The sequence below is a fragment of the Lampris incognitus genome, chromosome 10 (genome assembly GCF_029633865.1).
Source record: "Lampris incognitus isolate fLamInc1 chromosome 10, fLamInc1.hap2, whole genome shotgun sequence".
Taxonomy (NCBI): Eukaryota; Metazoa; Chordata; class Actinopteri; order Lampriformes; family Lampridae; genus Lampris; species Lampris incognitus.
The window spans coordinates 9,227,165-9,237,818 of record NC_079220.1 but is presented as its reverse complement, the minus strand read 5'-3'; positions in this window follow the sequence as shown (position 1 = coordinate 9,237,818).

Here is a 10,654-nt window from a genome sequence, read left to right as displayed (position 1 = left end):
CGGGCGCTAACCACCGGGCACTAACCACTAACCACTGGGCGCTAACCACCGGGCGCTAACCACCGGGCACTAACCACCGGGCTCTAACCACTGGGCGCTAACCACTGGGCGCCAACCACCGGGCGCTAACCACCGGGCACTAACCACTGGGCACTAACCACTGGGTGCTAACCACTGGGCGCTAACCACTGGGCGCTAACCACTGGGCGCTAACCACTGGGCGCCAACCACTGCCGCCCCAAACTGATGGTGCATTCCCTGTCTGTCGCCTTAAATTCCCCCCCTCGCACTCCTCCTCCTCCCATCCATGCCGCTTTAACCTGCACAATTAGAGACGAGTTAACGAGTCTGCAGTGATTACTATCATAAGCCACTATTCTATTTCGTTTTTTTTACGTTACGGTCGAGACCCTTTGCATTCCAGTCCACTTACCTCGAACGGAAATAACCAACACACGTTTTCCACTGCAAATTTGCGCGCGTATTTAGTAATTGCTTTTTCATGCCGATTATGGAAATTAATTGGCCTGCTTGAGCGTCGGGGTTTCACCGTGTCGACTGTTCCGCACCCGCCAACTAATGTGACCGCGAGTGTTTGGATTCGTGGTTGTTCTGCAATGCTTTTTTAATTTTTTTTGCCAACGATAAAACACTCCAGTGAATTAGGGGTTACTGGAGAGGAAGTGAATACACAGATGTGTATGCATAACGATCGTAATTGTTCTCGCTCACAAGGATAAGCGTAATTAAACATTATACGTGCTGAGTTGCACGCAATTGTGTGTGGGGGGGGGGAGCAAATTAATGTTTTTCTTGCTTTTAATGATTGCCTCTGAAGTTCCAGTACAGCATCATTCCCCCCGTCAGCAGACACCCTGAGTGATGGGTCAGCAGGGGCAATATGGTAGTATTCCATTTATGAGACACTTGTGACACTCCCGCCCCATGAAACCTGCTCTGGTACTTCATTTACTTGTTGGTTTGGTGTTGCATCAGAGATTCCCCATCTGCCGCTGAGGAAACGGGCCGCTCGTCGCTGACACTCCCACAGAGCTCTGCTGTGGCGGTGTGTGATGACGCTGTCCTGTCTCCCACAAGGAAGTTAGCCTTAGTGGAACCAGAGGCGGCGCAGGTAAAGCACACGAGGCCAGGACGAACACGGCAAGCATCCAATGAGCCAGGCTCAGGTGGATGTGGTCTCAACAGTCTACCTCCATGGCAGTACGGGGGGGGGGGGGTATCTGTCTCCGCATGAGTTCGCACAACTGTCTACCTGAGTCACATTACTCGTTTAGTATTCGTCCCGCGCTACTGCAGGTCGGTCAGTCCACAGATGGTGATGGGAGCTTTTGAGTCAGGTGGGGGGTGGGGGGGGGGCAAAGTTAACTCGAGGAGTGCACTCCGTAGCATGCGGATCTCGGATTTGGCGATAAACCACCCCTTTAAGGAAAATACACGCACACAGGAACAGAAAAAAAACTGTTTTTCCTGCCATTATAAGGCTCCTGTGCAGCACCCAAGTCGACTGAACGGGGAATATGAAGAAAAACAAGTTTTTAATATGTAGCGCTCAGGCTAAAAAAATATCAGTCAAATGAAAACATTTTGCCTGTCAGTCTGTGGATGTGCAGCCTCCTTGGGGGACGGAGCCTCGCATGAAAGCAACCAAGTGTGACATGAAATTACAGCTCATCCATCCATCCATTATCTGAGCCGCTTACCCCGCTCTCAGGGTCGCGGGGATGCTGGAGCCTATCCCAGCAGTCATTGGGCGGCAGGCGGGGAGACACCCTGGACAGGCCGCCAGACCATCACAGGGCCCACACACACATTCACACCTAGGGACAATTCAGTAATGCCGATTCACCTGACCTACATGTCTTTGGACTGTGGGAGGAAACCGGAGCCCCCGGAGGAAACTCAAGCAGACACGGGGAGAACATCCAAACTCCACACAGAGGACGACCCGGGACGACCCACCAAGGTTGGACTACCCCGGGGCTCGAACCCAGGACCTTCTTGCTGTGAGGCGACCGCGCTAACCACTGCGCCACCGTGCCGCCCGAAATGACAGATCAGGCTGTCATAATTTCAAAGCCCTTATAAAAGACGTCAAATGTGACCATTGCAGTTTTCATGATATACAATGAATGAAGGCGAATGATCGCTCTGCTGATTAGCTTTCATTCATAAAATCAGCGGGTAGGAAAACATAGCTCAGCCGTGGGCAATGTGTTATTGTAGCTACTGAGATGATTTCCAGCTGTGACTGATTAATCCCATTTTGAATTTGTATTTTTATAGCGCAGTTTCGACATCGGCGATTATGGCGCTAACGCATGGCGGCGAGGTGAACAAGGTGGATTATTTTTGGTCCATCCGGTGTTCCTCCGCTTCTCCTGTGCTGAGATCAGCATTTGCTGGCTTACAAAATGCGGTTGACTTCTTGTTTACTCTCAAGACTCACACCCCAGTATATAACGTTTTGGTGTTGACACTATCGCTGCCTGATCTGACGCAACCACTGATGTGAGTCGCGTGTGTGCATGGTTGACTCGGCGGGCAGTGATGGAAAACGGCGACGGTTGAATGAGCTGGAGGGGGAACGAAGAGAGGGAGCGGCGGTAGCGAGGACAAACGTTTTTTCCATCCATTATCCAAACCCCTTATCCTGCTCTCGGGGTCGCAGGGATGCTGGAGCCTATCTCAGCAGTCATTGGGAGGCAGGTGGGGGGGGGGGGCACACTGGACAGGCCGCCAGACCATCACAGGGCCGTCACACACACACACACACACACACACACATTCAGGCCTAGGGACAATCAGGTACGGCCGATTCACCTGACCTACAGGTCTTTGGACTGTGGGAGGAAACCGGAGCACCCGGAGGAAACCCACGCAGACACGGGGAGAACATGCAAACTCCACACAGAGGACGACCTGGGACGACCCCCAAGGTTGGACTACCCCGGGGCTCGAACTCAGGACCTTCTTGCGGTTAGCATTGTTGTGAGCAACCCTCTTTTTTTGAAGGTTTTAATCGCTGCAACCACGAGAGGTTCTTCATCGTAGTCATAACTGTGCATAAAATGTAGGCTGATAGGTGCAGTAATTTGTGAGATAAACTGCGGACACACACACACACACACACACACACACACACACACACACACACACACACAACCAAATGCATAGCTCTAATGATCCTATTCGGGTGCTTTTTACAAACATTCAGTTCTCTATTTAATTGCTCTCAGGCCCACTCCTCATATCCTGCATCTGTAATCGGGTTGCTGCTGCCGCTGTTATGGGAATTTGCTAAGATATTCCTGCACTGTGTAAGTGGGCATAATATCTTAAAGCATATTCTGCCCACTTACAGTGAACAGTACACCACAGTATACTGAATCGAGTGACTCGAGAGGCCATTCAGCAACCATTCTTAAAAACAGGTCGGTGGTCTCTGCGGTCTGCAGCTCCAGGAGCAGTCATCTAGATTGCATGTGTCGTGGCCCTGTCACACTCTCAGTCTCTGTGCCATCGCAAAGGTCACTTAATTACAAAAGTTATAGACTAGGTTTGGTACCTCGGCACACAGTATAGGTACTGAATCAATGGTCCATTTCTGAGTGGAGAAGGGGGCCGGCTGTCTTAAGGCTCGGCTTTGAGGTAGAACCAAATGGATTGGTGACTTCTTCGTGTTTGTCCGGCCAGAGAGTTGAGGCAGATTAGGGGACAGAGAGGGAGAGAGAGAGGGAGAGAGAGAGAGAGAGATGGGTATTCTAATCCTCTAGACAGTCTCTCCACCCTGATGACCTTGTTGTCTGAGTGGGCTGTCAAGCTGTCTCGAAAGTGAATGGAGACGAGAATGAGCATGGAATGGATGAAAGAGAAGAGAGAAATTGGGAGCCACTGACCAAGTGAATAATTCATATTGCTGAAAAAATATATATATATATGTGTACACATACATATTATGTAAAAAAGGAAAGATAATTCTCCCTGATTTTGCTGAGGCATCTTCTGAGGCTGTGTTGACGCGGCCCACTACTCGTTCATTCATCACTCATCGGGCCAGACTAGGATATCCTACAGATATACTCCTCTGTGCCTCCCAGTTCCCACAACATGAAGGAACCAACGTCTAAAGTAGGAATCTCAGAAAAGAAATAATGAAATAAAAAACACATGTTCTGGAATCTATGCAATTAGGTCCTTGATGTAAAAATTTGGAGCGCGATCAAAGGCCTGGCGCAGTTTTACAGCCAGCGTGCTTCCAGCCTACTTGTACTCATGAGTTATTTAGTGAGCCATGGATTGATGGAGGGGATCTCCATATATTGATGGGGGGGGGGATCTCATTTGCATACTGCAAAAAGAGATCCAATCACAGTAGAAACAGAACACAGTCAGAGAGCATGCATATGAACAGTGTGTAAAGGCAAAGGGTGTGATCAGAGTGGCTATGATCCACATGCATATCCTGACGCAAAATGCATTTTAATCCCCTGTTTAACTGGGGCCTCTGCTTGCCCTTACACTGGAGAGGTGGATGGAGTACCCTGTGAATGACTGCACTCGCAAAGCCACTCAAAAATGCTCAAGTACCACTTGAAACTGCTGCACCCTGCAAGTCCTATGACATCCATGGGTGCTAAATTGAATTTTCAAGACCTACAAAGAGTAGGTCTTGAAGGTCTTCATCACTGTATTGCCGCTAATAATCCTCACCTAGAATAAGATCATGGCGGAGTTCTACTCTAATCTATTATTGATTGATGGACCTATACTGTGACCAAAAAAAAAAAAAAAAAAGGAACAGGAAGCTGTGCAACGCATTGAGGCCTGAACTGAGAGAATTGCTAATTGCTTTATTAAAAAAAGATTAGGTGGAGGGTGCAAAATTGTAAAATTCTCACTCTGGAGGCCCTTTATATCTCGCTGTGAAATCCCCGATGGCAGAATTCTCCAGCAGACCGACTGAGAATATCCTCCAGTCTGTCTCTGTGCAAGTTTGCAATTCAAAATCACCAGCCCTTACCGTTTACCGTCGGCAATCTGCTTGCAGAAGACGCACCGACTAGTTGGACGCACATCTGACGATATGACAGAAAGGATAATCGGAAAGATTCATAGTTTGGGTTGGGGGGGTGGGGGGGTCTGTCAGGGAGGTGTGCGTGCAGCGATGGTGAAATGCCTCTTTGCGTTGCCTCGCCAGTGACACAGCAAAAAAAACAGAAACTTTTCTTTCGGTCGTCTCCGCTTGAGTTTATTTGGCACGTCCCCTGTAGCAGCAGCTGTCTCTTAAGCAGCACAGGGCCACGTGCCAAAATGCACATTCTGTGTAGTAAATCATTAAGATGTTTACCGATGATTAAAGATGTTCTTGCTGCCTCGAATGCTTCAGATCAGCATCTCGACTCAGCGATGAGAGGCAGAGGGTGATGTTTGATAAATGATTCAACGCCAGCCTTTCTTGCTTATTACTGCGGATTGATCCGTCGCTTGATTCAGGCTTGTGTAATGTCTGTTTTTATGTTTCTGTGTCTGCTGGAAAGTGCGCACGTGTTGGTAGTGCTGTTTTATATGTGGGTGAATGCAAGGGTACGTGTTTGTTTGAGTATGCGAGGGTCCGTTTGCACGTGTTCGTGTGTAGTCACTGGAAGCGTTTAAGCTCATTTGTTTTACCTATGTCGACAATTGCGATGGTTCTGTTTTGACCCGCCATCACCGCTGCCCCCATTTCCGGTGACGCCGACTCCCATCCAGCTTCTACTGGACGGGAGCTGGCGTCACCGTCCAGCTTGTACTGTCCAGCTTGTACTCCAGCAGTACGAGTCCCAGTCTCGGTGCCTAGCCCAGTTGAGTTTTGCCCGGTTCCTTGTTCCCCGCTAGCTGCCCCATATTCCACTAATCACCTCCCTGCAGTATATGTACCAGCCCTCTGCCCGCTATCAGTGCCAGCTTGTTCTCGTGTGCTCACCTAGTCTGCTCCCATCTGTGTTAGCTTCAAACCTGTCTGTTCTGCATTGCCCGGTGAGACCCGTTGCCAGTATCCCCCCCCTTTTCTCCCCAATTGTACTTGGCCAGTTACCCCACTCTTCCTAGCCGTCCCGGTCGCTGCTCCACTCCCTCTGCCGATCTGCCTCCTCCAGTACATGTGGAGTTGCCAGCCGCTTCTTTTCACCTGACAGTGAGGAGTTTCACCAGGGGGACGTAGCACATAGGAGGATCACACTATCCCTCCCCCTGAACAGGTGCCCCGACTGACCAGAGGAGGCACTAGTGCAGCGACCAGGACCCATACCCACATCCGGCTTCCCACCCGCCGACACGGCCTATTGTGTCTGTAGGGACGCGCAACCAAGCCGGAGGTAATACAGGGATTTGAACCGCCGATCCTTGTGTTGGTAGGCAATGGAATAGACCGCTACGCTACCTGGACGCCCCCGTATTTCTGATGTAATTTCCTGCCTGCCTCTTTTTTACGGTAGTCCGAGTATCGTTCAGCCGTGTATGACCGCCTGCCTGCCTACTGACCTGTGAGTTTGTTTGCCTCCAGAGTAGAAGCATTGTTAATCGACTACCCACCTGAGTGTTTGCTTTTGGGTCCTCCATCTGAAAGCCTCACACCCATCATGCCCCGAGGGAGACCTTATAAGGTCAAACCCGGCTAATTTTTTTTTTTAATGTCTATATTTAGCCCCGATGTGCCAAGCAAATAAAGGCTTATATGATTAATCCTGCTCAGCCGTAGCATGCTTGAAGAGAGTCGGGTCTGGCTCCTCTTTCCTGTCAAGTTTTTAAACAGATTATTGAGACACTTGGCCAACCGCTGGTAGTGTCTGGTCTTCTCTGATGTCGACAGATGAGATGGCCAAGCTTCAGATTTGGCAGTAGTAATTTTAGGCCACAGATTGCCCAGAGACTAATATTGAAGCATGCAAGTGTGGCTTACCGGTGCCTCACGGTAACTCCAGATACCCACCCATCATTTTCTGTTCTACCAACTCTATTGTTTAATCCAAGATGGATGGTTTATTTGTCCTCAAGGAGCAAATTCTTTTCCACGGTAGGTGCATACATAGAACAAACAAGTAAGACATACAGAAATATCCAGAATTAGATGAAATACAGGAACAGGGACGCTTAATTGCAGGGGTCGACGCTCTACACACCACAGACTAGATTTCTTGTAAGTTAGAGGAGGCTACTTATTTAAAGCTTGTATGGCTGTAGGAACAAAGCTGCTGCTGCTGAAACGGGCCTTTCTGCACACGGGTAGTCTATACCTGCATGCAGAAGGAAGGAAGGGGGTTAAGGTGCTGGTAGAGTGGGTGGTCTGGGTCATGCCTGATTGTGAGTGCTTTGTGGATCAGGGATGAGGTGACACTTGGATAAATTAGGGGGTGGGAATACCAGGGAGTTTTCCAGCTAAATGAGTTTATTGGTGACTGTAAGCATATGGAAATAACAGATGGCACCTTACAGAACTGACTCAATAATGCTACGGTGAAGAAGAAGATGAAGATGGGGGTTGGACAGACAGGTGGTTTAGTTTACGGATGGCTGTAAGTCTGTTGACAATGCTTGTAAATGTCCACAGTATGCAGACTGAAGCTGACAGTATTGTCCAGTGTAATGCCAAGGTATCTGAAAGACTCCACCACCTTTACCTTCTCTCCCTTGATGGTGAGACTGGGGGATGGACCAGCGTTTTTTTTGGGGGGGGGGTAAAGAGTAGTTCTTTAGTTTTTAGGATATCAAGGTAGAGAAAGTTATCGTCGCACCATGTGGTAAAATGGGAGATGTAATGTTGATAGGCAGAGAGAGAGAGAGTCGTTGTTGTTACTGAGCAGTGCGACGATGGTCATGTCATCTGCATATTTGAAGTAGCGTGTAGTGGTGGAGGGACTTTGACAGTCGTTTGTGTGGAGGATGTAGAGAAATGGACAGGGTATGCACCCCTGTGGAGCACCGGTGAGTTGTCGACCCTTACTGCTTGTGGCCTGTTGAAGAGAAAGTTATGGATCCAGTGGATTAGTGGTGATGGAACTTGGAGGTGCTGTAGTTTCTTGATTATCTGATGGTGCTGGATTGTGATAAAGGCGGAGCTAAAATCAATGAAAAGAAGTCTGGCTCAGCTTCCGGCGGTGTCCATGTGTTGTAGCGGACAGTGCAGGAGAGAGGCCACTGCATCATCTGTGTCTCTCCTTTGGTTATATGCAAATTGAAGGGGATCCAGGAAGGGTGAAATGCATAGAAGGATGATGTTTTGGACCATTTTCTCAAAGCATTTCATTATAACAGAGGTTAGAGCTACAGGCCTGTAGTGGTTTAGCTCTGATAGGTGTGGTTTTTTTTTAAAATATATAACATTATTGAAGTACAGAGTGATCTGAGGAAGAGCGAGTGAATGATGGGTGTTACTTCCAGGCCGCAGTTTTTCAGTACCTGACCTGAGTTTCCATCCAGCCCGAGACCCTTATTGCTTTTGCGCCTAATAAATTGGCGGTAGACGTCCTACCTGATAAGGAGGGACTCATAATCCAAGTCATGGAAGGGCAAAGAGTCCAAGAGGCTCTCCAACTCTGCTGAGGAATCGGAGGCATCAAATCATGGCGAAGGTGATGGGGGGGGGGTCTGGTGCACAGGTGGTCTGCTTGGTGGCTTGTCCAGTGAGAATCCTGGCTGGCTGAAAGGCTCGTTTGGTGTTCATATTCATGAATTCCTGTTCCAGTTTGTTTTTCCAGTTCATTTTGGCCTTCGGAATTTCATTTTTAATGTCCCAGTTGATAGTTTTAAGTGCTGCGAAGCCCTTCTGCCTAAAGGCACGTTCTTTTCTCATTGAAATGATGTTTAATTTGTAGGGTGATGCGGGGCTTTCCGTTTGGGTATGTTCTGATAGTCCCTAAATCAAAGTACCCCTACAGAATTTGATGTGGTCGGTGATGACCGAGATCTGCTTGTCTAGCCCTCCCATCAAAAACCTCCCGGTCCGTGCACGCAAAGCGGCAGCGAGGACCGGCAAAATGAACCGCCTCTCCTTGCTATCTCACGGTTTTGGAAACGATCGAGTTTCTGCGAGGTTCATCCTTTATCGTGAGCAATGTGATCGAACTAGGCAGGGTAAAGGAATGACACATTACAATCTCTCAAACGACACAAGCGAGTCATTTATTACGGGCTAACAAAGTAATCACAGTGAATTGTTTCCTCGGCCTTCGTAGCTTTACATCGGCTTGATTTGGGCACTATTCCTCACAGGCCACAGACTGAACAGCGGTGCTCAGATTGAGCCGGGCAGTTGATGTTACGCTACATCGGTCCCTCTGCCGCTCCTTCATCTGTGTGCTCAGTCGTGCGTGTGCGCGCGTCTACAGCTGTGTGGGTTCTTGTATGTATGTATGTGTGTATTTGGGACAGACAGTAAGGGATGTGCACATATTCAGTGTTGGTGAGTGTGTGTGAGTGGTAATACTTCGCTCACGTCTCCCTCAGTGATCTGCCCTAATGGAGCTCATTTAAACCGGTTAAGGTCTTCTCTGCAGCGACGGACGACGCCGCCGCCGCCGCTCGGCCCGTCAGACCTGGCTAATTAGGTGCCAGCAGTAACGCGTGACACGAAGTGAACTCTGTCAAAATGTCGCCGTCTCACAGCAACGCGTCAACCTTTCCGCTGTGCGGGAAAGGTGTTTGCTTTCGCTCCAACGCCCCCCAGTGACCACGCAGGTTGTGAGGCTTGACTTGGAAGTGAACTGTCCAAATCGATAGTAGAAAGAGCACTTTTAAATTGGAAAATTCCACTTTCCACATATTTCCAAGAGATGAACACTCAAAGCGTAGGCACTTTGGCAGTGATAGCAAAGCTGACAGAGTGAGATGCCAGCACAGTCCAGTTGCCAGCCCGCCGGGGATATTTGGGGTTGTCAGTTTGATTCCCTGTATGGCATCCTGTCAAGAACGGTGGAGGCCAGTGTTGACCTCCTTCTCCACATTTTCTCTGCTGTTATCAGACGGAATAGACCCATCCGTCGAAGCAGAGATTTGAACTAAGAGGCTCGGGGGTTGTAGGTCAAATTTGCAACCTACAGGCGGTCCAACGACTCGGTAGGAGAGACGACGCACAATGCTGCATTATTCCTCTCCCTCCCTGAATGCTCAGCAAGTCGATCCACACAGAAGACCACAAAACAACAAACGGGTATTTGGGGACTTATATTCACTCCATCCATCCATCCATCATCCAAACCGCTTATCCAACTCAGTGTCGCGGGGATGCTGGACTTCAAGGGTCTCTGGACTGCAAGGGTCTCAACTATTTCCTTTCGATTTTCTTGCGTTTATATTTTTATTGTTTACATCGGTGCTTATATGTATTTAAGTTCTGGTCTATTTTGTCACTCAGTCTTTCTTTCTTTTTTGGACCCCCCCCCTTTCTCCCGAGGACCCCCCCCCCTTCCTTTTTCTCCCCAATTGTATCCAGCCAATTACCCCACTCTTCCGAGCTGTCCCGGTCGCTGCTCCACCCCCTCTGCTGATCCGGGGAGGGCTGCAGACTACCACATGCCTCCTCCCATACATGTGGAGTCACCAGCCGCTTCTTTTCACCTGACAGTGAGGAGTTTCACCAGGGGGACGTAGTGCGTGGGAG